Consider the following 26,589-nt stretch of genomic DNA (forward strand, 5'->3'; position numbering starts at 1 on the left):
CTAAATCTTGATTGCAAAAAAAAGATTGTATCACGGTCATAACTTGTTTATTATCATACCCAAAGTCCGTCCATGACTGTTCTTTGTAACTGATTCACAGTCTTCCAGTCAAATGGATGCCACACCCGCTGGTTCCCTTGCGCGACAACTGGCATTGCCATAACACTAGGTGGCAGCATCTGCCCTTCTATAACTGCACGTTCAATCACCCCCTTCCATCTCTGCCCGACAGTATAATTAGGGTCCTGTGGGGGGGGCGGATCAGGCGCGGGAGGACTGGATGCCGAAGAAGCGGCATTGTTTTCATGTCCTTTTCTTTCGTCTTTACCCTGCAGCCATCCAGCAACCCATTTTAATGGAGTCGTTGAACTAACTTCCCCTCCTCCCTTCTCTAACTCTTTATATTTTGCGTATGCTCTCCATTCCTTTGATGTAAGCCCATTTCCAAATTTACTTCTCAGATAACTATCCGTCTCTTCTGGAGTCATCTCTCCGTCCTCTAACAACTGCATTACCCAAGCTCTGGCTCTTTTTTCCTTCTCTCTCAATTTCTCCTCAGTAATCTGAGTCTCTTGTGAGGGTCTCTCAGAATTATTTTGCCCACCGGGCGCACCCCTAGCTTCTGGCCCACAGACGCTCTCTTCGACCGCTTTCAAACCATCCCTTATGGCTTGATGAGCCTTTTTATACGCCTCACGAATAGCCTGTTTGACTGACCCACGATCTAGCCGTTGCATTTCATCCAAAAGGTCAGACATTGCTCTCTCTTGTTCTTTTAACAGACTAGCAAGCTGTTCAGAATGAGGTTTAGGATAGACTGCCCGAGACGACTCATCATCCACATCCATAGGGAGCGGCACTTTAACTGGGTCTATGGAATTCGACAAAGTATCAGGAGGAGGTGAACCAGGCAAAGGTGGGGCAGAGGGCATTGTTGGCGGCACCCAGGGTTCGATCTCAATCCTAGGACCTGCCCAAAATTCCCTTTCTGACACGGGACACACAACTTTAGGGGACGCAGGCACACCATCAAATAACAAGTTCTTTTCCTCCTTCTCTTTCTCCTCCTTGTCACTCTCCTTCCCCTCAGCGGCAGCAATCGCACGAGCAGCGGCAGCAGCAACACAAGCCCGACCTTTCATTGCTTCCACTATCAATCGAACACTTCGATAAGTAGGTGCTAATTTTCTCGCTTCCTTGTTCCCTGCTTGAATCGATTCCCACAAATCAGTCCCAATAGATTTCCAAACTTCTTCATCATACAACTGATCAGTATTAGTGATTAATGTCCTACGTCTACACCAGAGAAGCAGCGTGGCTAAATCCCCTTCCTTGAGATCCACCTCTGTCTCCTCTGCGAGCTGCATCAAACTTCGAACTGCAGCCTTTTCTGTTGCTGATGCAGCAAGTCCCATGCTGTCGGTATCTAAGCCCCTACTTTCCCCACTTAGCGCGGATCCGCTCCTGCCTCTCTCGGGCAGCCCGGCTTACCTCCAGTAACACCGGCCGACAGCCCCCGCCTTCCTCCGGCTTCTGTTCAGACGATTCTATCAGAATCAGCGACGATTCTATCACGTCATAAATCATGTCGATAGTAAATCACATCGGCTCCAAACGGACAGTTCACCTGATCACGTCGGTAGCAGATCACGTTGGTAGCAGATCACGTCAGGGTCACCAAAATGCCGGGGTCCTTACTTCTCCATGCGGGAACAGGAACGACACAACACCAATATGATGATCAGATCGTCCCTTTATTTCCCAATCCTGGTTACATTTATATTCTACTAAGTTCCGTACACGCGCTCATCTATCTTCTAATAGGCTACAGGTTATCTGCACGCGCTGTTCACGCGCCTCTACAAGCATTTGCATTGGTTAATTGCAATTAGTACGTAAAGCCCAAAACTTGCCAAAAACTCCCTTATCTCATACCCTGTTTTGCTCAGACTTGTGTGCTTTTGCTGACCACAGATGTTTCTCACTTATCTGCTATCTTGTGTGTTTTTGCCAGCCTTATTTTGCTGGCCTTGTCTTTGTCCTTGCATTCTTCTGCCTGCACTAACTTCCCTCCAGCGCGGACCAGACTCCTACAGAGGGTTAAATAGTAGCAGTTGATACGGATGGCCAGGCACACATCGCGATGCTTGTCTTCCTGAGATGGTGTTAGCTACACGGTGGAGATCTTGTTTTGTTTTCTCTGTAAGTACTCTGGGTGATGTCAGTGAAGGATCTCCTCACAAAATATCAAACAAGCTATGCAGATCATCATTAGTTAGGCCCAACAATGGCTGTATCCAATTTATGGCTCCTAACAGTTTCTGTAAATCATTTAAAGTCTTAACATCAGTTTTAAGTTTAACCTGTTGCAGGACAATGGTCTGTTCACAAATTCTCCACCCCAGGTACTGCCACGGTGATGATCGCTGTACCTTTTCAGGTGCTATTTGCAACCCCATTTGAGATACTGAGTCTTTGGTTAAAGCAAGAGCCTTTTCCATGATCTCCTGTGTTTCTGCTGCTATAAGGATGTCATCCATATAATGATATATAACAGCCTGGGGGACCTGCATTCTAACAGGGTGTGGTGGTTTAGTCCCTGCCGGGGTCTGAGACCACGCGGCCGCTGCCCCTCCCCCACAAAGGGAGTGAAATACAAAGCCCCGGGGCTGAGATAAGGAGAGGTTTAATACAACAGTGCAACAGCAACACAACAAACAGCAACAATAACAATAACAGTAATAACAATGAACAGAGCAAGATATATATACCGATACAGCAGTGAGAGGAACGGCTGAGCCAACCACGCGATCACCGATTCTTCCCGCGCTCTCGCGCCCAGACGTGACGTCAGCATGGTATATGAATAACCCGGGTAGAGCTTCCCCCCCACTGCTGGGGAAACTTAACCCTATCCTGGCTAAACCAGGACATAATCGACCCCTTTATTCTATACCATGTGCATCACATCCAGCTGCCATTTAGCAATTAGCATTGACAAAGAAAAATTTTAAAAAGCACAGTATAATTCACGGTGTGTTTTCACCCACAATCAAGTCCCCTTGTGGTACGCATCGGACCTCTCCATCCTTCTGCATCACCCACCAGGTGCACCCAGGTCCTTGAGCAAAAACAATCCCATGGATGGGTTTGCCTTTGCCCGGCGCAGGACTAACCCAGACCATTTTTCCCAGCACATCCCTCATGCGCACCACAGGGACTTTATCCCCGTCTACAACACGTGGGAGTTTTGACTGAGCCGGGCCAGCTCGATTGGCAGATCCTCTTGTGTTCACTAACCAAGTGGCCTTTGTCAGATGTGTGTCCCAATGTTTGAAGGTTCCACCCCCCATTGCTCTCAATGTAGTTTTTAACAGTCCATTGTAGCGCTCGATCTTCCCAGAGGCTGGTACGTGGTAGGGGATGTGGTAGACCCACTCGATGCCGTGTTCTTCTGCCCAGTCATCTATGAGGTTATTTCGGAAGTGAGTCCCGTTGTCCGACTCAATCCTCTCTGGGGTGCCGTGTCGCCACAGGACTCGCTCTTCAAGGCCCAGGATGGTGTTCCGGGCGGTGGCGTGGGACACTGGATAAGTTTCGAGCCACCCAGTGGTTGCTTCCACCATTGTGAGCACGTGGCGCTTGCCTCGGCAGGTCTGTGGCAGTGTGATGTAGTCGATCTGCCAGGCCTCTCCATATTTATATTTCAGCCATCGATCTTCATTCCGCTGGGGCTTCACCCGTTTGGCTTGTTTGATCGCAGCACACGTCTCACATCCGTGGATGATCTCTGCGATGGTGTCAATGGTGAGGTCCACCCCTCGATCTCGAGCCCACCTGTATGTTGCATCTCTGCCTTGGTGGCCCGAGGTCTCATGGGCCCACCGGGCTATGAACAGTTCACCTTTACGCTGCCAGTCCAAGTCCACCTGAGCCGCTTCGATCTTAGCAGCCAGGTCCGCCTGCTGGTTGTGTTGATGTTCATCAGTGGCCCGACTCTTGGGTATATGGGCGTCCACATGGTGCACCTTCACAACGAGGTTCTCCACCCGGGCTGCAATATCCTGCCATACTTCAGCGGCCCAGACGGGTCTGCCCTTGCGTTGCCAGTTGTTCTGTTTCCATTGCTGCAACCACATCCACAGGGCACTTGCCACCACCCACGAGTCAGTGTAGAGATAGAGCCTCGGCCACTTTTCTCGCTCAGCAATCTCCAAAGCCAATTGGGTGGCTTTCACCTCTGCAAACTGGCTCGATTCACCTTGTCCCTCAACAGCTTCAGTGGTTCGTCGGGTGGGATGCCACACTGCAGCCTTCCATCGTCGATGTTTTCCCACAATGCGACAAGACCCATCAGTGAACAGGGCATATCGTTTTTCTTCCTCTGGCAGCTCGTTATATGGTGGGGCCTCCTCAGCACGTTTTACCTCCTGTTCTGGTAACATCCCAGCATCTTTCCTCTCTGGCCAGTTCATGATCATTTCCACTAATCCTGGGGGGTCGAGGTTCCCTATTCAAGCCCGTTGCATTATCAACGCAACCCATTTACTCCACGTGGCATCTGTTGCATGATGTGTGGAGGGAGCCTTTCCTTTGAACATCCATCCCAGCACCGGCAGTCAGGGTGCCAGGAGGAGCTGTGTCTCAGTGCCGACCACTTCTGAGGCAGCCCAAACTCCTTCGTACGCTGCCAGTATCTCCTTCTCAGTCAGGGTATAGTTAGCTTCACAGCCTTTGTATCCCCAGCTCCAAAAGCCTAGAGGTCGGCCTCGGGATTCCCCATATGCTCTCTGCCAAAGGCTCCAGGTAGGGCCATTCTCCCCGGCTGCGGTGTAGAGCACGTTCTTAATCTCCTGCCCGGTCCCGACTGGCCCGAGGGCCACTGCCTGGGTAATCTCCTGCTTAATTTGTTCAAAGGCTTGTTGTTGCTCAGGGCCCCATTCCAAATCGTTCTTCTTGCGGGTTACGTGGTAGAGAGGGCTCACAATCAGGCTGTAGTTTGGGATGTGCATCCTCCAGAACCCCACAGCGCCCAGGAAAGACTGAGTCTCCTTTTTAGTGGTTGGTGGGGCCATGGCTGTTATCTTGTTTATCACCTCCATTGGGATGTGGCGACGCCCGTCTTGCCATTTTATTCCTAGGAATTGAATCTCCCTTCCAGGCCCCTTAACTTTCTTTCACTTGATGGCAAAACCAGCCTTCAGGAGGATTTCAATTATCTTCTTTCCTTTTTCAAAGACTTCCTCAGCTGTGTCCCCCCATACAATGATATCATCAATGAACTGCAGGTGTTCTGGAGCCCCACCTTTCTCCAGTGCAGTATGGACCAGTCTATGGCAAATGGTGGAGCTGTGTTTCCACCCCTGGGGCAACCGATTCCAGGTGTACTGGATACCCCTCCAAGTGAACGCAAACTGTGGCCTGCACTCTGGTGCTATTGGAATGGAGAAGAACGCGTTAGCGATGTCAATCGTGGCGTACCACTTGGCTGCCTTCGACTCCAGCTCATACTGGAGCTCTAGCATGTCCGGCACTGCAGCACTCATCGCTGGCGTAACTTCATTCAGGCCACGGTAGTCCACGGTCAGTCTCCATTCGCCATTAGGTTTTCTCACTGGCCATATAGGGCTGTTGAAAGGTGAGTGAGTCTTGCTGATCACCTTCTGGCTTTCTAGTCAACGGATCAGCTGATGGATGGGGACCAAGGAATCTCGGTTGGTACGGTACTGCCACCGGTGCACCGTCTTGGTGGCAATTGGCACTCGCTGCTCTTCGACCTTAAGCAACCCCACCACCGAGGGATCCTCTGAGAGGCCGGGTAAGGTGGACAATTGCTCAACCTCCTCCAGGGCAGCTATACCAAAGGCCCACCGGTACCCTTTTGGGTCTTTAAAGTACCCTCTCCTGAGGTAGTCTATACCTAGGATGCATGGGGCATCTGAGCCAGTCACAATGGGGTGCTTATGCCAGTCCTTCCCAGTTAAGCTTACTTCAGCTTCTAATAGGGTCAGCTGTTGGGACCCCCCCGTCACTCCGGAGATGCAGATGGATTCGACCCCACTGTAGCTTGATGGCATCACGGTGCACTGTGTGCCAGTGTCTACCAAGGCCTTGTATTCTTGTGGGTCTGATGTGCCAGGCCATCGGATCCACACCTTCCAGTAAATCCGATTATCCCTTTCCTCCACCTGGCTGGAGGCAGGGCCCCTCTAATCCTGCTCACCATCACTCACTTGATCTAAGAGTGACTCCTGCAAGAATGACTTCCTGGTCCCCTCAAGAGGGTCAAGCATACTGTTGGCCATTCTATTCTGTCTGGGGGATTTCCGACTAGACACTGGAGCTGCGTCTCTCTTGGAAGACTCCCCTTTCATGGTGGTCTTCCCTTTCAGCTGCTGTACTCGTGCAGCTAGGGCAGAACTGGGCTGTCCATGCCACCTTCTCATGTTTTCCCCATGGTCGTGGAGGAAGAACCACAGGGTGCCCCGTGGTGTGTGTCTTCCACTGCCCTTCTCTTGGGTGGGGAAGCGCCTGCTTCTAATAACTGAGACATCGGCCCGTGCAGGTGGAATGTAGGACATGTCCTCTTCCACTTTCTGGAGCCTCTGAGACAGTTCCTCTACAGCTGAAACCAAAGCATGTTGGGAGGAAGGGAGATTTCCCCCATATTGCCGGAGCTGGATAATCACTTCGTCCACTGTCTGAGTCTGGGTGTCTCGCCACCAGGACGCTACTGCTAATGCTTTGGAATGTGCCTCTGGTCCACTTTGCAGGAACTTCCTCCACATCAACTGTGTGCAAGGGGCCTGATCTGGATCCATGGGTGACCGCTCATCATTCAGATCACCATAGACCATGTGTGGCAGGTGCATCCTCTCAGTGAAAGCAGAGCTTCTTGGCTGCTGAAGCGTGGCAGCTTCTGGCTGTCTTTGTTTTCAAGGTCTCGCGGTAGTTGAGACCTTTGACCAATGGGAGCCGCTATTGACTACAGGTCAGATTCAGCCTGGATATAAATGGAGTCCCCTGGGGGAGCCATTTTGAGCTCGTCCCCCTGGAGCTGCACGCTGCGGTCGAGGACTCTCCCCTTGGGTTCGGGACGCCGCCCGAGGAAACTCCTCGAGGTGCCTTGGGTCAGGACGCTGCCCTGAGCAGGTCCTCGAGGTTGAGAGCCCTCACTTATCAGGTGAGTGTAGAGCGTTTTGGGTTGTCGTTAAACCCTAGGTAGTGAAGTTTTGTTTGCGTTTGGGGTTGCCATTAAACCCCTGGGGTGTGAGGCTTTGTTTCACGTTTCGGGTTCCCGTTAAACCCCAGGAAGTGAAGTTTGCGTTTGGGGTTGCCGTTAAACCCCTGGGGAGTGGGGCTTTGTAAAGTGTTTTGGGTTGTTGTTAAACCCCAGAAAGTTATTCTGTTCTCCTCTTGTGGATATCCGAATCTGTAACTTACGGAGAGCTGGTTGGTTGTTTTATTAAAAAATAAATTTATTTATTTTTTTAAAATTGGTGGTGGGTTGCTCATTTGGAAGCCTCCATAACACCATGTCAAACACAGCCATTTCCCTGAGGTTTTGAATGCCTTTCTCCATGTTGGTCCACTTGCCTAACCGACATAGAGCATCATCCTTGTAGGGGTACCTCTCCCTCACACCGAGCAGGAGTCGCCTCCAAAGGCTGAGGGTTTGAGCCTGTTTCCCTATTGCCTTGTCAATACCAGCCTGCTTGGCTAACGGTCCCAGCTGCTTGGCCTCTCTCCCCTCCAATTCAAAACCAGCAGCTCCACTATCCCAGCATCGGAGCAGCCAGGTGCAAATTTGCTCACCTGGAAGGCGGCCGAAATCCTTCCGCATATCTCACAACTCACTGAGGGATAGAGATCGGATGGTTACCTCCGGCTCTTCCTCCTGCTCTCGTGATGGGCCTAGTTCATCATCACCCTGCACACTGCGAGGGGATTTTTTGGTGTATTTGGTTTTTCGTATCGGGGCGACTGATATTGGTACTGCCTGTCCCTCTGGCCCAGCTGCTGTGCTGGTGGAGGCGACCGGTACTGGCACTGCCTGTCCCCCTGGCCCAGCTGCTGCACCAGTAAGTTCACTTTCAGACCCTGCAGCCCTTTCTCCCCCTTGAGGGCAGAGATCAGTGTTAAGGGCGATGCGGTAAGCATGGGCAAGCCCCCAGCACATTGCAAGGATTTGTGTCTCCCGGGGTTTGTCAGATTGGCAGCACACCTTTTCCAAACACTCCACCAGTTTATCAGGACTCTGCACTTGTCCGGGAGTGAGATCCCAAAGCATTGGGGGTGACCACTGACTCAGGCACTTGCCCATCTCTTCCCACACACCTTGCCATTTATAACTTTCTGCCCTCGAGGCAGGTTTCTGGGTGGTGCCATTATTGGAGAAGTACCGCATGGCCCAAAACAAGATCTGGCAGACATTCAGTAAGCATTGTGCCGCAAGCACACTGGCCTGGATGCTCCAGGGATAGCTGAAACTCTCAAAAACCGAGAGGATCTCTTCCCCTGGCTCACCCATAGAGGGGGTGAGACCCCAAACAAAAGCCCAGGCAGCAAACGGGTACTGGTTTGCCCCCACAAGCAGTGATACAAGCATATTATAAGCAGTCTGCAGCCAGTACAGCAAAACAAGACCCTTGACACATTTTCCACCAAAACCAAACATCAGCACTGGTAATGCACAATGGATATAAGGATTAATCCAGCCCCACCACGCAAGGAAGTTGGCCAGCATTGCAAACGTTTCTTATTAAAAAAATACAAATAAAACCAGAAAAATTACACCTAACAGATTGCTCTAACACACCTTCTCCTTTTGTCTTTATCTCAGCCATCTTGTGCCCCACGTTGGGCATCAAAAGTTGTGGTGGTTTAGTCCCTGCCGGGGTCTGAGACCACGCGGCCGCTGCCCCTCCCCCACAAAGGGAGTGAAATACAAAGCCCCGGGGCTGAGATAAGGAGAGGTTTAATACAACAGTGCAACAGCGACACAACAAACAGCAACAATAACAATAACAGTAATAACAATGAACAGAGCAAGATAAATATACCGATACAGCAATGAGAGGACCGGCTGAGCCAACCACGCGATCACCGATTCTTCCCGCGCTCTCGCGCCCGGATGTGACGTCAGCATGGTATATGAATAACCCAGGTAGAGCTTCCCCCCCACTGCTGGGGAAACTTAACCCTATCCTGGCTAAACCAGGACACAGGGCTCAAAGCCTTTGCAACAAACCACTGACACATCGTGGGACTATTTTTTAGGCCTTATGGTAAAACAACCCAGCGTTACCGTCTTGCAGGTTCACTAACATTAATACTGGGAACAGGAAAGGCAAATTTAGGTGCATCATCCGGATGCAAGGGAATGGTTAAAAAAAAAAAACAACACACCCACCAATCCTTTAGATCAATTATTACAAGATGCCAGTTTCGGGGAATCATTGTTGGGGAGGGCATTGCTGGCTGTAACGTACCCATATCCTCCACGGCATCATTAATGTGTCGGAGATCATGTAAAAGTCACCATTTACCACTTTTCTTTAAAATGACAAACACCAGGGAGTTCCAAGGACTGGTGGTAGGTACGATATGTCCTGCACTTAACTGTTCCTGAACTAAATCATTAAGGTGGCACAACTTTTCCATTGGCAAGGGCCACTGACCCACCCACACAGGTGATTCTGTTTTCCAGGTTAGTTTCAGGGTGGGTTTAGGGGTGGGCTGTGCTGCAGTGTCAAATTAAGACGAATTTGATCCAATTTGAGTTCCCCATCGAGCCATACAGTCACGACCCCATGATGTAATAGCGGTTTCCAATATAAATGGACGAATATTTGCTACCCGGTTTTCTGGGCCCCTTACATGAATGAGATATTTGCTTTGAAATGTTACAGCATGACCACCAACCCCGAAAGCACTTGAGTTACCCGAGCTAACGGCCAATCTGCTCGCAGATATTACGGTCACGTCCGCGCCAGTATCTAAAATGCCTGTCAGTTCAACAGATTCTTCTGCTTTAGAGAGGGTACATTTTACCAGAGGTCGACCTTGTGTCACTGTCTGAGCCCAAAATATTTGAGGAGTACCTGCTGATCCAAATCCTGAGTCACCCCGGCTTCTCGGCATACTATTAGGGGGAGCCGCAGTAAAATAAACAAGCTGAGCAATTGTTGACCCTTTTGTTACTGAACACGGGGGTACAGGGGTCCAGGCCATAATTCTGATTTCCCCTTCATAATTGGCATCTATGACCCCTGGTAAAATGAACAACCCCTGTAAGGTTGTAGATGATCTTCCCAGTAATAATGCACTTCTTCCGTTTCCCAACGGTCCATATACTCCTGTTGGTATCAAGGATACCGTGGTATCTAATGATGTTACTGACTCGGAGGCTGCTAGGTCCACGCCTGATCGATAGTGACTAAATTATTATAAACCACCACCGATTGCAATATTTTATTAGTGTCTTTTTGTTCACACTTGCGCCTGGAGGTCCCCCTATCTTCTTCCAGCGTTTTAACATACAGCCTAGGGGACTCTTTTTGACTATTCCCCCACTCTGGCCGCTTCCCATCTCGTCTACTTTACCTTAAAACGCTACCCAAGTAAGCTGACAATATCCCCCTCAGGCAGATGGTACAAGGGTGCACTCTCCCCACAGAGTATGCACCTAAATTCAAGACAACAACTAACACAGAATTACTGCCTCCCGCTAGAGGAGATATTTCACCTATGACACTTAAAACACTTAGTGCGAACAAACAGGCAGCACCAGTGACCCAGCGGGCGGGCACTAGGGCGCTCTGTACTAAGGAATGTTCACTCGTCCTGCACTACCCCCCCACTGGTACAGAGTCTGCCCTGCGCTTCGTTCCTCTCCGGCCGCTTCCCTCACGGGATAACGGAACTGCAGGTCAGAGAACTCTGCGCTCCGCAGCTGCAGCACCCGCAAAACAATCACACACCCACACAAAGAGGCCCCTTACACTTATTACTCACACAACATAAAATGACAAATACTACAAACATCAAAACACCATAAAAAATATATAAAGCCATGGCTTGTTGATTATGTGGTGTGCCCAGAAAATTCCCCCTTCTTTGTTTTAAAATCAAGGCTTTTGGTGTACTGACCATCAGAAAGGTTTAAAGTTAGTCCTTTTAGAATGGACAAGGGACGCCGCATCACAGTGTCAGCACCTTCTGTAAAAACTGCCGCTTTTGGTGTTCGGGGGAGGTGGGACAGATGATCGCGCAGTGCCAGATGGCCGCAGGCAGTCGCTCCGTGGCGGGGGGGGCTCGGGGAGACCCGGGGCCACCACCGCCAGCTCCGCGCTTTAAGAGTGTCCGAAACCAACTTCCGAGTGGTCGCTAGCTCACTGGCATGCTGATCCCCCTTGGAAATAACTTCCCACAACTGTTCACCGATTTCAGCCCATTTTGCTGGTTCAAAGGCTGTGAGGGTATCGGCAGGATAGCCGTGGTTTCTGCACCATTTAAGTAACCTTCGTACAGAAGTTTCGTTATAAGTTATCCCTCTCTTAGAGAGTATATGCAGCAGGAGTCTGACAGTGGCCGTCTCCTCTGCGGACATGTTCTGCCCCATGCTGCCCCCGATTGATCACCTCTCCCGGGTGATTTTCCGTCGATCGACTGTTTTCCATCCTCCCTGTCACAGCCCCTCTGTAGACAGTACCTCCAATCGGGGATCCTCCCGCGGCGTCTTCTGCACTCCGTCCTGGGACATCGGGGTCACCATTTGTTGCGGGAGGATATCGGACCTGCACAACTCTACGAGAGTTATATCAAGCAAAGCCGTTTATTTTTCCAATAGTACATACTTATGCTTTCGCCAAAGCTCTTACTTCATAATTAGCAAATCAGCAATTAGACAGCTCTCAACCTTTTCTCCTATCAGCATAAGACCACTCTAACACGCGCTGTGCAGACCAATCACCTTCTCGTTCACGCGCTGTTCACACGGCGGTAACTTCTCACAGTTCAGTACTTTTCCACAGTTCAGTGTTGCAGCTGTCCGTTGTTTTTCCCTGCCACCTTGGCACAACTCAGCAGTTTCTTATCTTTCTCCCGAGGCCTGTTTCTCATCAAAGCCTAGCTGCTGATTCAGAGGCTGTGCAGGGCTGACAGGCCGATGTCTCCCACAGATATGATTGAATCTTCCTTGTTAGAATGGTTAATTAGCTTCCTTCAATTTTGACTGTAATAGATTATATGGGGTTGTTGCTTTGTTTTGGTTTGTTTTTTTAGATTTGTTTGTATAACCATCTAGGAATGACAATCCACAACGAGTATGGAGACTCACCGGGCCCGCACTCCCTTTTAACGTTGGAGGCAAGAGGTGACTGCACCACCACTTCAAGGAAACCAGCCGAATCATGACTGTAGTCACGGGGTGGATTGTGTGGCAGGTGCACCCGCCCAATGAAAATAGGGCTTCTTGGCTGCTGAAGTGTAGCAGCTACTGATTGCCCCTGTTCTCAGGGCTTCAGGGTAGTTGGGGCCTTTGGCCAATAGGAGCCGCTATTGAGCACAGATCAGATTCGGCCTGGATATAAATGGAGTCCCCTGGGGGAGCCATTTTGAGCTTGTCCTCTGGAGCAGCATGCTGTGGTCGAGGACTCTCCCCTTGGGTTGGGATGCTGCCCAAGGAAACTCCTTGAGGTGACTTGGGTCGGGACGCTGCCCTGAGAAGGTCCTCGAGGTTGAGGGCCCTCACTTGTTAGGTGAGTGATAGAGCATTTTGGGTTGTCGTTAAACCCTGGGAAGTGGTGGTTTGTTGTGCGTTTTGGGTTGTCGTTAAACCCTAGGAAGTTGTTCTGTTCTCCTCTCATGGACATTTGAACCTGTAATTGAATAGTTGCGGAGGGCTAGTTAATTGAGTTGACAATGAATTTTTAATTTTTGGTGGCTGTTTGTTTATTTGAGAGCCTCTGTAACAGGGTCACCTTACCCTTATCCCTCCAACTCTCTCCCCCATCCCCCGGGGGTGGGGGAGGGTGAGCGAGCAGCTGTGTGGTGTTTGGCTGCCGGCCATGTTTAAACCACGACAATTTCTCACTCTCCACATTGTCTGACATCTGCATTGCAATTTCCCAAGATGGTACAAGAAGATCTCTTACCTTATTTGTTCTGCAGTAATGATCACAAATGGGAAAATGGATTCCTACCACAATTATGGGTGGCTTTCTTAACCAGAGGATATCTAATTAGGTTTCTGTGAGGCAGAAAACCTAGTTTTATTCAGACCAGCTTGATCACCAATATATTTTTAATATTAAGAAAATTAGTTTGAGAAAGACCTTCTAGGATATGCTTTATAATAGTTACAGCAGAGACTTCATAATTAAGGCTAGAAGATCTTTCCCATTTTAAACTTGATTCTGACCTTCCAAAAAGATAAAGAATCCAAAATGCTTGTCAAGAGTGAAGAAACCATACTTTCTGTGTATTTCCTGTTTCTGCATCAGACTACTCTAATGTAGTCCCTCTATAGAGAATATATTTTGAATGTGTGACTGCGTAGACAGAATGAAAAAAGCGGTAGATCCTCTTTTGAGAAATGGTCTGGTTCACCTAGCTATTTTTAAGCAGTCTACAGTGTTATATGTATTTTTAGATATCAGCTTGCTAATACAAGAGCTACTAATCTGACGTATTGAGCTGCAGAGATGGTTTTTACTCAGCTGAAGTGCAGGAAGTTTAATTCTATAGAAATGTTTTCTGTGAATGGGTTAAGATTTTATGGGCTGTGTGAAAAGTGTTAATCCTTGTGTGAGCCGGCACAGGCAGGACGCAGGAACAACCACAAAACCACGGATGAAATGCAAAGAGCAAATTTATTCTCGTTACCTCGCGACCTGGGGGATCTCTGCAGCAGCACCCGGGCAGAGGCACGCAAGCGGGGATGCAGGCACCACAGAGCTCGGTCCTTGCTAGCCAGAAAGAGGAGAAGAAAGAAAAGATCTCGAACCTGCTGCTTTCGCCTGTATATATTTTGGATTTTCACAGGCGTAGTTTTCCACTGTGCTTTGATCTTTCCCACAGCAGGGCAGGAATCTCAAGGATGTTCGATAGGGTGCCTCTGAGTCTCTCACAGGCCTATGTTATCTAAACACAGTCAAGCACACAAAGCTAAACAACAATTAGTATGATATATGTGTTTTTCGACACCCCCAGCTGCAAGTTACTTGAGCGTGTTTACGATCCTCCTTGCCAATCTTCTGTTGTATTTGCACAATCCTTTTCTCCTTAAACTTACCTTTTATAATTAAAACTGTCTAGCCTTTTCCTCAAAAACCACAGTTAATTTTGGGTTGAATAGCATGGAAATATAGGGAATAAAGGAGAGAATTTTGCAAACTTCTCAGAGATATGATTTCTACAAATGGGGCCACAGCATACATTGACATTAGTATGTGATATGAAAGTATCCAAAGGGCTTTAGGTATGATTTAGGCATGATGGTGACAACAACAAGCAGATGGACTTCTGTGACATGGAATTTCAATGTTCCGTAGAATTTATAGTCTTACAGAGAATCAGAACTGTAGAAACAAATTTAAAAGCCCTGTGGTGGTGCAATTCTTACCCCCCCCCCACCCCACCCCCTTTGTTGGGCTGCTTGGTGCTACCTGCGATTCCACCCACATCCCCCGAGCTATACACCAGTCTGTGGAGATAAGGACTGATAACATTAACGAGCCTGGCTCCTGCCCCCTGCCGATTGCTCAGAAACGGCCATAACGGCCCATCATCTCCTAAAGGCCTGGCACACCTGTGCCTGGGATGTGGTCAAATGGGAACAATAACAGAGTTGCACATTCATGAAGTTTTTGTGCAACTACTGGAAGGCACCAGAAGGTATCTGACAAAAGTCAATTATCTTGGACCCTATAAACTGCGACCACCAGGGAGACCCTTTGAGCTCTCCTGGATCGCAGCGGGCCTGTGACCAGCAATTTCCCCTGAGCTGGGACGCCTCTCAGGTACCAAAACCCTTAAGGTGTCGTCTGCTCCAGACGGAAGGCCAGGGCGAAGTTCCCCGCTCGAGTCTCAATTATCGCCCGTTGAGGAATGCCAAGGCATTGGGAGTATTTGCTCTAAACTCGAGAGGGAAATTTTCTTTGAGCTAGCTTCTCTTTACTCTGTGTGTGTGTGTGTGTGTGTGTACGTACCCTTGTTTCTATGTGTGTATGTCTGTTCTGTGTTCATTCTACTGAATCCAAACTCCTTTGTTTCTGTGTGTTTGTCCGTTTTGTGTATGCGCATGTATATATAAAGGTACCGTTAAGTAAGTTAGTGTGAATCTTGTCATTTTAGAATCTGTGAATAAGTCGCTTTTCTTTCTTTCAATATTTCTGAATCTTTTGTAGTAATAAATTGCTGTTAGTTATTAATAAACCTAGATTTCTTACTAAATCATTACCGTGTCAAAACTTTCATCTGCGACAAATTGGCGTAGTCGGCAGGATGACAAGCAAAATCACCAAATACTTTCAAAAACACGGTATCCAAATAAATCCCACCTTCCCAGAGGATTGGGCTTATAAGAATTGGCACAACTGGGAAGAGGTAGAAAAACAGTTAACTAATGCTAGAGGTGCAACTAAATTTGGAAAAAATAAAGGTATGATTTGTAAAATGCTGGGAGTGTGCCTGGAAGCTGCCTGTCATGAACGAGAGAAAGTTAATCGTAAAATACAAAATTTACAAGATGAAATTACAGGGCACAAATCCACCAATCTCCTGTTATCGATTAAAATAGAGCAGCTGCAACAGCAACTTCAGGAATCCCAATTGAAACAACAAAAACTGGGGGAACGCGTTGAAATGATGCTAATGCAGTCTCCGAACCCCCCTGATATAGTTCAAATCAGAAAATTAATTGTGTCCCCTGAAGACTGGGATGGTAACATTTGGAGCGATACACATAATGACGACTCAGATGAAAATAATCATTTTCAGCCGCCTGAGTCTCCCCCACTTACAGTCAGACCAATTATTAAAACAGAAGAAACAACAGGACCTCGGGGTGGTGTGAGAAGTCCCATCAGCAAAACAACCCCTTTTGATCCAATTCAAATAGCCAATTTACAAGATCGTTACGGCCGTAAGCCTGGAGAAACTGAAACTGAATACCTATGGAGAGTGTCTCTAAATGGGGGAGATAGAATTTTACTAGATAGCGATGAAGCCAGTGGTTATTGGGGTCCTGGTGTCTTTTTGGATGCTGGTCCCAACCCCCCGAGTGACCCCCACTTGTTATCGATTTACCAATAACTAGAAGAAATTGTGTTTGATTTAATAGAAATATAAAATCATAAGAAATATTTAGTAAAATTTTTGTTTGTTGTGGTTTGTGTTGGCAACCGATTGCTGCTTTAGAGTCACCTATACAGTCCCATACCAAGGCCGAAGAGATTGGTCATAATCATTTAGTAGAAACGCTTGGAACCTAGGTAACCAAATACAAACTGATCTGTAAGTTGATTTATAATATATAGATAGGACCAGAAGAATACAAGTAGTTGTCAAAGTCTAGGATTAATAGAAACTTGGGGAAACAACCGTAACAGCTTACAAGTACTTGCCAAGGAAACTGTGTTTGTGTATGAAACCGTGTCCTTGGGAATTGTGTTTGTGTATGAAACTGTGTCCTTGGAAATTGTATATGAAAAGTTCTATATAAGATGAGTGATTTTAGTGCTTGGTGCGCGTTGTTGGTGAGAATACTCCCCCGCGCGCCCGGCCGTCAATAAAGAAGTGTCTGCTTATCTGCATCAAATTGGTGTTGATAAGTTCTTTATTCCGGATTTTCGGTAACACACTCACTAACAAGCAGAGTGGCATATTGGGCCGGTGGCATTGATGCCTTAGAGAGAGGAGAACCTCTGTTAATACCTATCAAATCTCTAAATGACCTCTCCGCAGCTTTTACAAAAGCTGCCTGTGTTCAAGCCATGCATCAGCGTAAGCCTACTGATGTTCCTCTTTCAGCAACTGTAGCTCCTGCTATACTTAAAGTACTGATAAAAGGAGCCCCTGCCATGCTCAAACCTTTTCTCATTGCAAAATGGGATGAGATCCAGAGAGACTTAAATTATAATGAATTGGTAAATTTAACACAAACTGTTGGAAATAGTGGGGAAGAAGAATTAGAACCAAGAGCACTGTTAGGCAAATTAAACAATTGCATCAAAATAATTCTCAGGAACAAAAACCTTCTGACTGACAATCTAGGGGTCGGGAGTGGAGAAATGAACTATGGAAGCAAGCATTATCACTAGGAATTCCTAGAGCCGCGATTCAGCGACAGCCTACCGGCGTCATTCTGAGTCTAATTCAGGCATTTCAAAAAGGTATCGCTTCAAATGCTCCAACTCCCCCCGTCGCCAGCTCCCAGAGAAAAAAAAAGAGATAACCCTTTCCTCCCTCAAGAGGATCAGTTGCAAAGCACAGGATCAAAAAACTAATAAGGTTCAGATGGCAATTGGGCCTGCCAGTCCGGCAAGGAGAAGCTTATCAGTGGATAAATGAGAACGGCCCTTACATTTTAATTCCAGTTGGTCCTCAACATCAATTAATAAAATTTTTAATTGATACTGGTGCACAAATTTCAATAATTACACAGCGAGATGCCAATAAGCTAGGCATACGACCTGGCCGGCGAAAGGTTAAAATTACCGGAGTTACAGGAACTAGCACTGTGTGCCAGACAGCAAAAGTTAATTTACTGCTCCCTGGCGAAAAACGTGTAACATCTCTTCGCTTTGCGATCAAGGAGCATTATGAAAATATCCTGGGTTTTGACGCATTGAACGGCCGGACCTGGCGTTTGCCAGATGGCAGTCTGTGGTCTTTTGGTTCAATTGCCAACCCCAGCCATAATAAAAATCAACAAACTGCCACAGTGCGTGTACTCCGTGCAGCTCCAACACTTCCCAAATCAAAAATTACTAATGTCCCACAGTATCCAATTTCTGCTACAGCACGAACTGGAATTTCTAAAGTAATTGCAGACTTAGAAAAACGACAGATTATTTCCCGAACTCACTCCCCATACAATTCTCCTGTCTGGCCAGTCCGTAAACCAGACGGGAGGTGGCGTTTAACAGTCGATTATCGGCGTTTAAATGCCAATACAGCCCATTGACAGCGGCAGTCCCCAACATTGCAGCTTTAACCGCTACACTGCAAGCCGCCGCACATCCTTGGATGGCAGTGCTAGATATAAAAGACATGTTTTTCATGGTCCCTTTAAGGGAAAAAGATAAAGAAAAATTCGCGTTTACATGGGAAGGTATCCAATATACCTTTAACAGACTCCCACAGGGATATAAACACCCACAATTGCTCATGCTGCGCTTGCTGAACTTTTACAGACAGTTTCACTCCCTGCAGAGGTAAAACTATATCAGTATATAGAGGATATTCTAATTGGAGGACCCTCTCCTAACAAGGTGGGAGAAGTGGCAGCAACAGTTTGGCAAACATTGCATGAAGCAAAAATTGAAATTCCACCTGAAAAATGTCAGGGACCAAGTAAAGAAGTGAAATTCCTGGGCACTTGGTGGATTGCTGGAAGTGCAGCAATCCCACCAGATACTCTAAATAAAATAGACCAATCAGAAATGCCCCAATCTAGAAAAGAATTACAACAGCTAATGGGCACTTTAGGATATTGGAGAAAACATGTACCTGGATTCTCCATCATTGCCCGTCCACTGTATTCACTTTTACGAAAAGGAAAATCGTGGAGATGGGATTCAGAACATGAAGAAGCAATTAAAACTCCAATACTGGAATTAAAAACCTATCAATCCCTAGGACCTGTTCATCCTCGTGACCCTATTATAGCAGAATGGGGTTTTGCAGAACATGGTACTTATTGCAACTTATTTCAAATCAGCCCTGATGGGCCAAAGAGACCTTTGCTGTTTAGCTCAACTGCATTTAAAGAGACCGAACAAAGATATTCAGAGTGGGAAAAGGGTCTCTTGTCTCTAGTCCGTGCAGTTAAACAAGTTGAGAAAATACGTCAAGAGCAAACTGTTCAGACCAGAGGTCCCTTTAATTTATTAGACACAATCCTAAAAGGGACTGCTCCCCCAGAGGGAATTGCACAAAACCCTACAATTAGGAAATGGTATGCCGATCTAGTGGGTGTGGCGGATGAAATGCAATTAAGTGAAGGACACACAAAAGTTTCTAAATTGCAAATGCCTGTTAATACTGACCCCCTGGCATTACAACAACCATTCAAACCTTCACCAATTTTAGATGCACCTCCCTTCACTGAAGATTCACCAACCGAGGGTGTCTGGTTTTCTGATGCCTCGGCAAAAAGAGTGGATGGTAAATGGCAATATAAAGCTGTTGCATTAGAAATCAAAACAGGCAAACAAGTTATTGAAGAGGGTGAAGGCAGTGCTCAAGTAGGAGAGTTAAGAGCAGTTGTTTTGGCAGCACAAAAAATGAAGCAAAAGCCATTTATGTAGACTCTTATGCTGTCTGGGCAGGTGCCACACAGTGGCTTTGTCAATGGGAAGCCCTAAACTGGGAGATAAATAAATCCCCAATCTGGAGAACTGAAGACTGGCAATTACTATTAACCATGGCCAGAAAAACACCATTCCAAATAGGATGGGTAAAAGCTCATGCTAATGACAACAAACCAGCTACAAATTTGAACCAAAGGGTGGATGAATTGACAAAAATTAGGAAAATAGACATTGAAGATTCCTCAAACCCCACATGGTATCGATTGGGAGAATGGTTTCATCAAAAATTAGGCCACACGGGTCGAGAAGCACTTTACTTTTCAGCTCAAAGCCGGGGATGGCCCCTCAGTAGGAAAACATGTGAAACCATCCTCACTGAGTGCCCCCAGTGTAAATTAAAATTGCAGATGGACCATCCTGCCAAAGCACCACCTTTACACATTAAAGAAGGGAAAACTTTGTGGTCTACTTGGCAAATTGATTACATTGGTCCTTTAAAATCCTCTGCTGGGTACAAATATATTTTAACAGGTGTAGAGATAATATCTGGACTCCTTACAGCTACCAAGTGCCAAAAGGCTAATGCACAGAATACTATCCGAGGCCTTTCGTCATGGTTCTCAATTTTACCTGTCCCTGCTTCTATCCAGAGTGACAATGGCTCACACTTTACTAGTAAAGAAGTACAAGAATGGGCAAAGCAAAAAGAAATAAAGTGGGTATTTCACACACCTTATTACCCACAATCTAATGGTATAGTTGAATGAGCCAATGGACTGCTGAAAAAAATATCTTAAACCACATGAAGGACAATGGGACAGCCGTCTTTCTGAAATTTTACAGCAGTTAAATAATCGGTATGGTCCCTATGGAAGTCCAATTACTCGAGCCTTCTTAACACCTTCTTCAGGAAAAACCCTCATCAATGAGCTCACCTGGTCCTCAATGAAAGCAGGACAGCCTGTGATGGCAAAAGCACCATCTGTAGGAACAATACCAGTAACCCTGGTCAAGCCATGAGGAATTTTAGCATGGGATGCTATTGATAATAATGGAATAAAACATAAAATCAGTACTAGATGGATTTATCCGGCATCCTAAGGGGTAACCTGTTCAGCTTCCCCCCCGAGACCGTTCTCTTTTCTTTCCTTTTCAGAAATAACCAACTCCATCAACAACATCGTGGAAACACCACATCCAGCAAGCCCACCAGTAGCACTGTGAAAACAATCCTCGTCTTTAATATGAGAGTCTCTGCAGAATTGTGCCTACCCTCTAAAACCTGGACAAAAGACTCTTATCACGGTCCAGCATGATATAGAAGAAATACATCAAGTGTTAACAAGAGTCAAAAGGGATGGAGAGCATCGATGGTGGGAAAGCTTATTTGGATGGTCACCAACTGCAACAGGACTGTTCAATTCCATGTTCCACCCGGTCATGATTTTCTTAATTCTAATTTTAATATGTTTACTGCTCATAATTGTATTGTATATTAAGGTTCGGAGGATGGTTAAACAGATTACTCAGTTGCAGAAGTATCCCCGTGTGTACACCATCCCAAAATAATGGGGTTTTTTTTGAAGCTAATCAAACACAAAATTTCCTTCAATTGTAATTGGATTATGGCATCCTCTGTTTATAGGCATAGAGGCAAGAGGCAACCACACTGCCACTCTATGGACAAGATAAATTGACTTTAGTCACGGGGTGGATTGTGGTGGTGCAATTCTTACCCACCCCCCACCCCCCCCCCTTTGTTGAGCTGCTTGGTGCTAGGTGCGATTCCACCCACATCCCCGAGCTATACACCAGTCTGTGGAGATAAGGACTGATAACATTAACGAGCCTGGCTCCTGCCCCCTGCCGATTGCTCAGAAACGGCCATAACGGCCCATCATCTCCTAAAGGCCTGGCACACCTGTGCCTGGGATGTGGTCAAATGGGAACAATAACAGAGTTGCACATTCATGAAGTTTTTGTGCAACTACTGGAAGGCACCAGATGGTATCTGACAAAAGTCAATTATCTTGGACCCTATAAACTGCGACCACCAGGGAGACCCTTTGAGCTCTCCTGGATCGCAGCGGGCCTGTGACCAGCATCTCCCCTGAGCTGGGACGCCTCTCAGGTACCAAAACCCTTAAGGTGTCGTCTGCTCCAGACAGAAGGCCAGGGCGAAGTTCCCCGCTCGAGTCTCAATTATCGCCCGTTGAGGAATGCCAAGGCATTGGGAGTATTTGCTCTAAACTCGAGAGGGAAATTTTCTTTGAGCTAGCTTCTCTTTCACCCGTTCTTTCTCTGTTTATTGGTGTGGGTGTGGGTGTGTGTGTGTACGTACCCTTGTTTCTGTGTGCGTATGTCTGTTCTGCGTTCATTCTACTGAATCCAAACTCCTTTGTTTCTGTGTGTTTGTCCGTTTTGTGTATGCGCATGTATATATAAAGGTACCGTTAAGTAAGTTAGTGTGAATCTTGTCATTTTAGAATCTGTGAATAAGTCGCTTTTCTTTCTTTCAATATTTCTGAATCATTTTGTAGTAATAAATTGCTGTTAGTTATTAATAAACCTAGATTTCTTACTAAATCATTACCGTGTCAAAACTTTCATCCGCGACAAGCCCCCAGTAAACACAAACAATGAAGCAACCTTACACTTCACACATGTTTTGAATTGGGAGTACATTTAAGATTTGAAAGCAACTATACACACCGTACATCTGTCATCTGATAAAAGGAAAATCTCCCTTTCACGTTTTACAGTTTAATAACGTATCATGTTATTAAGCAAGCTAGAATGACTTTTCCAACTACAGCAATGCCGGTGTAAATGCATGGTAACTATGTTTTGATGGTAAAATGAAAGCACTGATGATAAAGTATCAATGGAAAAAATATTTATTTTTCAAATATGGGCAAATAAAATTTAATTATTTAGAATCAATTGCTACATGAATCAGAAATTACATATATTTCATGGAGATGAAAAGTGCCGCTAACATCTTCAACTTGCACACTGACAACTTTACAAGGTATGATCTTATATTTAGATGTAGCACTCTCACTGGGCTTAATGGGTCAAAATTCTTCAAATATTGCATTCTGTAAAGTTAAAAGTAAGGTCACACACTTGATCCTCCCCCCTTCCCCCCCCTCGCCAAGTCCCTCTCTACTTTTGCATAGGCTGAAATAGAAATATTTGTACGTATTATGATATCAGTAATTGTACTGAGTTAAAGTTCTCTTACAAAATTGCACCAAATTGTGAGAATAATACTAATAAAAGGGTAGTTAGATTAAGAATGATGTAATAGTCACCTGCTGAGCGCCTGCAAAAGCTGATGCAATTAGCTAGGTAACACATTCCTCGTAGGTGGCAGGATCCACTGATAATGAGAAGAAAAAAAAAAGCAGGGACAAGAAAGGAAGTCATTAAGTTTGTGTGATCTCCGAGTGCTGTAAAGACATCCAGAAAGGATGGATAAGTGAATTAAGGGAAGAAATGTTTTTCCCAGCTGTTCTGTGGTCCCATCCAATATTTTCAGTATGCTTAATAGTAATAAAAATTTTGTTAGGAAAAAAAAGCCCGAAAAACTCCATCCCTTGAGGAGGGCCCCTTTACTGGAGGAAAGGCATATGGTAATTCTCTCTTGTTATTTCTTAAGCTCCACCCCCATGAACTAAGGCAATCCCCATTTTGAAAATCTTGGTCAGAATTTTAGAGCTTTCAATCCAGTGTCCTTATCTTTTGCTTAGCCTAAATGTCCCTTATAATGCATGATGGTTTTGATCTAGAGCAAATCTGCATTTTCATTGGTGATGCACTGGAGGAGCAAAGGAATGTGCAGATTAGTGGAAGAATAAGAAATGAAAAGTGTTATAGACTATCTTGCCAAAATGATGCAAGTTAGGACTAATTAAATTTAAATTGTTTATTTAGTAAGCGGCAACAAGCAAAACAGCGCTGGGCGGCCGGGGAGTCCCTGCTCCACCAACGGCACGCACTCACTTCCCGAGGGTCCGTCTTTTTTATATCCTCCGTCTTCTGGTATCGGGTCTCTCTGAGAGGTGTACCCTGCGTCTGCGCACTTTGCAGCTAGGGGGTCGCTCCATCCGGGTCTTTCTCACGTCACCAGCTCCTCGTATTTCCTGCTTTCCTGAGAGTGGCTCACAAAGCTTTTGTTTATATCTTATAGAATATAAGCACTACCCCTCTTTTTTTTTTTTTTTTCCTCTTGTTCTCCCCTTTGTCCTTCTCCCCTTTCTCCCTCTTTTCAGTCTTTTGCCTAGTAGGAGTCCTTGCTTCAGCATTTCAACTTAGATAAGCACTTACAGTCTGTTAGTCGTTACACAGTGTAATAGTTAAGATTAAGCTTAGGCCTACATAGTTTATGGACTAACATGTCACGAGTTCCCAGTATCTTCTATGGAATTTGATGAACAAACAGTTTACTGTCTATCACAATCCCCCCTTTTTCTTTTTATCATTTTGTTCATCAAATCGTTGCAATTCTTGTTGACTTAACAGGAGAGTTTTTTTTCAATCTAAAGTCATCATCTAATTGGTCGTTTTTGGCTTTAATGAGTATTGGACGGGTGACAGACATCAGATATGTTACCCGTTGCATCATTTTCCAAGTTATGACATATAATATTATTGACAAAGTCAAACTGATTAAGATTAATATCAAGAGAACCACAATGGGGTGACACAACTTGTTCAAGATGCCTGTAGCAGTAGGTGACCATCCAAAAAGGGTGTCCCACCAGTTATGTTCTGCATTCTTTTTTGCTCTTTCCAAGACTCGGTGTATTTCTTCCACATTGTGATGAACAGTTATTAAGGTTTTTTGTCCGTTTTCTCTAATTTTCTCTAAAATTCTAATTAAGTCTTTGTGTTGAAGTAACTGCCTAACCAAAGTGAGATTCATTCCAATGGGTGTAGGTTGTAAATTATGTATTAATGTATAATTGGATTGCAGGAATTCGTAAGACATGACCGGGGCTAAATAGGAAAAGTCACATCCAATTATCTTTGTGAAATTGCAAACACAGAGATTTGAATAATTTTTTGTTTCTACTATGATCTTGTCTACGGTTAAGAATTCACAAACTGTCCTCAAACATACACAACCTTTGCCGATATATATAAGTACTGTTTTAGGATTTTCGTTGGGATGGACCTCAAAGTGACAAATATTTTGTTCTGTATTTAGACAAATATCTTGTGCCTCAACTGCATTGCCTTCACAAATGAATCCTTGTTGTTCCCGTACAATGCAAGACTCTAGATTGACAGTTTGCCATTTTTCGTTTACCTTTCGGGCCCATGCTCTATGCTCAAAAGGATAGAGTATGGTCCCGTTGTGATTCAGCCCTAATGCAATGATAGGGTAAATTTGGTATATGGTGGCATTGTAAATAGTGAGTATAAAGGTAGTAGCTGTGTTTGTGATGGGATCATAGGTAAAGTTTACCAGGTTCTACCAGGATTGGAGTTTCTTTTCAAAATTAGTAGCACTGTCCCAAATTATTCTCCGAATTTCAGTAGGAAGAATACCTTCTTCACCTTCTCTTATAATTGAGGCAGCTATCGACTGCATCCATATTTGAGCCTGGACGCAGCTGAGAGCTAAAGAGAGGTTATTTTGGAGCACACTGAGTGCATCTGTAATCAATTCATGATCCTTTATATTTACCTTTTCCCCTTTTGGTAATATATTTGACAACAACCACTGGTTAGTCCCCAAAGCCAATAAGGAAGATCGCAAAGGCCTTTGTATATTAGTTAAATCACTAATTGAGGTAGCCAATTTGTTCATTATCACCTCCGAATCAATACTATTTAAAACTCCCAATCCTGTTCCCAAAGCACCGGTTAAGTCTCTCTGCGTTCTTTTTGTGTGAGGAATTTGTTTTTGCAGCCAGGTTGTCCATCCTTCGTAAGAAGTCTTTAGGAAAGGTGAACAGGCTGGCTGAATATTTGAAACATTATTTTGCATCAGCAATTTAACTTGTTTGAGAGACCACGCTGGGTTAAACAGCATTTGTTGTTGACCTGTATTTCTAATTGCATATGGTCCAATTTCAAAGATTCTTGGGCTAAGCATGACTGTTGGTTGTGTTGGAACAGTATGAGTAGTCTGAGTAGTCTCTTTGGAAGCGTGGGTTGTGGTTGTTGTAATTTTCTCCTGTATATTCAATGGAAATCGGAAAGATATAGCTTGATCTCTTGACCTGGTCCCTCCCAAACAAACTATGGACACTGGTTGGGTTGCAGTAAATGCATACCAACAGGCCTCTGACTCACAATGGGTTTGAGCTATTTTAGATTCCGTTTTGTCTCTGATAACGATTTGAGTAAAAGGGGGCTGACGGACGGTTTGAATTAAAGGGTGCCGACTTATTATCACATTTACATTGAATATTCTGCAGCCTATCTGTATTTTATCTCCTTTTTTAGCTGTCCAGGTATGGGATGAATTCTCCCATTTATATGTTTGGAGTGTTAGGTTATTGCTTAGTATGGCAGTTGCTAACTCTGTCCCATACAAATCTGCATCCATACTTCCTGTATGTCCATAATAAGCATCTGTCCAAGGCCATATAATTTGATTAGTTAGTGTATGTTCAAAAGATTGGTGGGATTGGTTAGTTGTTCTAGCCCATCCGGGTAGTGTATTCATTGTAGCTAATACACCTAGCCAAACTATCCAATAGCTCCAATAGAAGACTGGCGGGATTCTATAGATTAGCATATTTTTTCTTAGTCTCTTTTGCATCAGGGTGTCTGGCACTCTCGTCTGACTCTTTTCCCTCAGAGATCTTTTTTTCTTCAGAGTAGGGCAGTAAGTTTTTCCCCACTTTGGTACGTCTCTGCCTACTCTGTTGCTTAGAGCAGCAGGGTGTTCCATCTTCTCGGCAGCAGCCGTATTCTTCAGGGGTACGTTTGCCTCTACTCCGGGACACATAGGTTTCCCAGTTTTTATCTTTGACCTCGGGTTCACGATAGGGGACCCAGGAGATCTGCTTTCTACAGATCACCCTTAGGA

This window comes from Strix aluco, chromosome W (genome assembly GCF_031877795.1).
Source record: "Strix aluco isolate bStrAlu1 chromosome W, bStrAlu1.hap1, whole genome shotgun sequence".
Taxonomy (NCBI): Eukaryota; Metazoa; Chordata; class Aves; order Strigiformes; family Strigidae; genus Strix; species Strix aluco.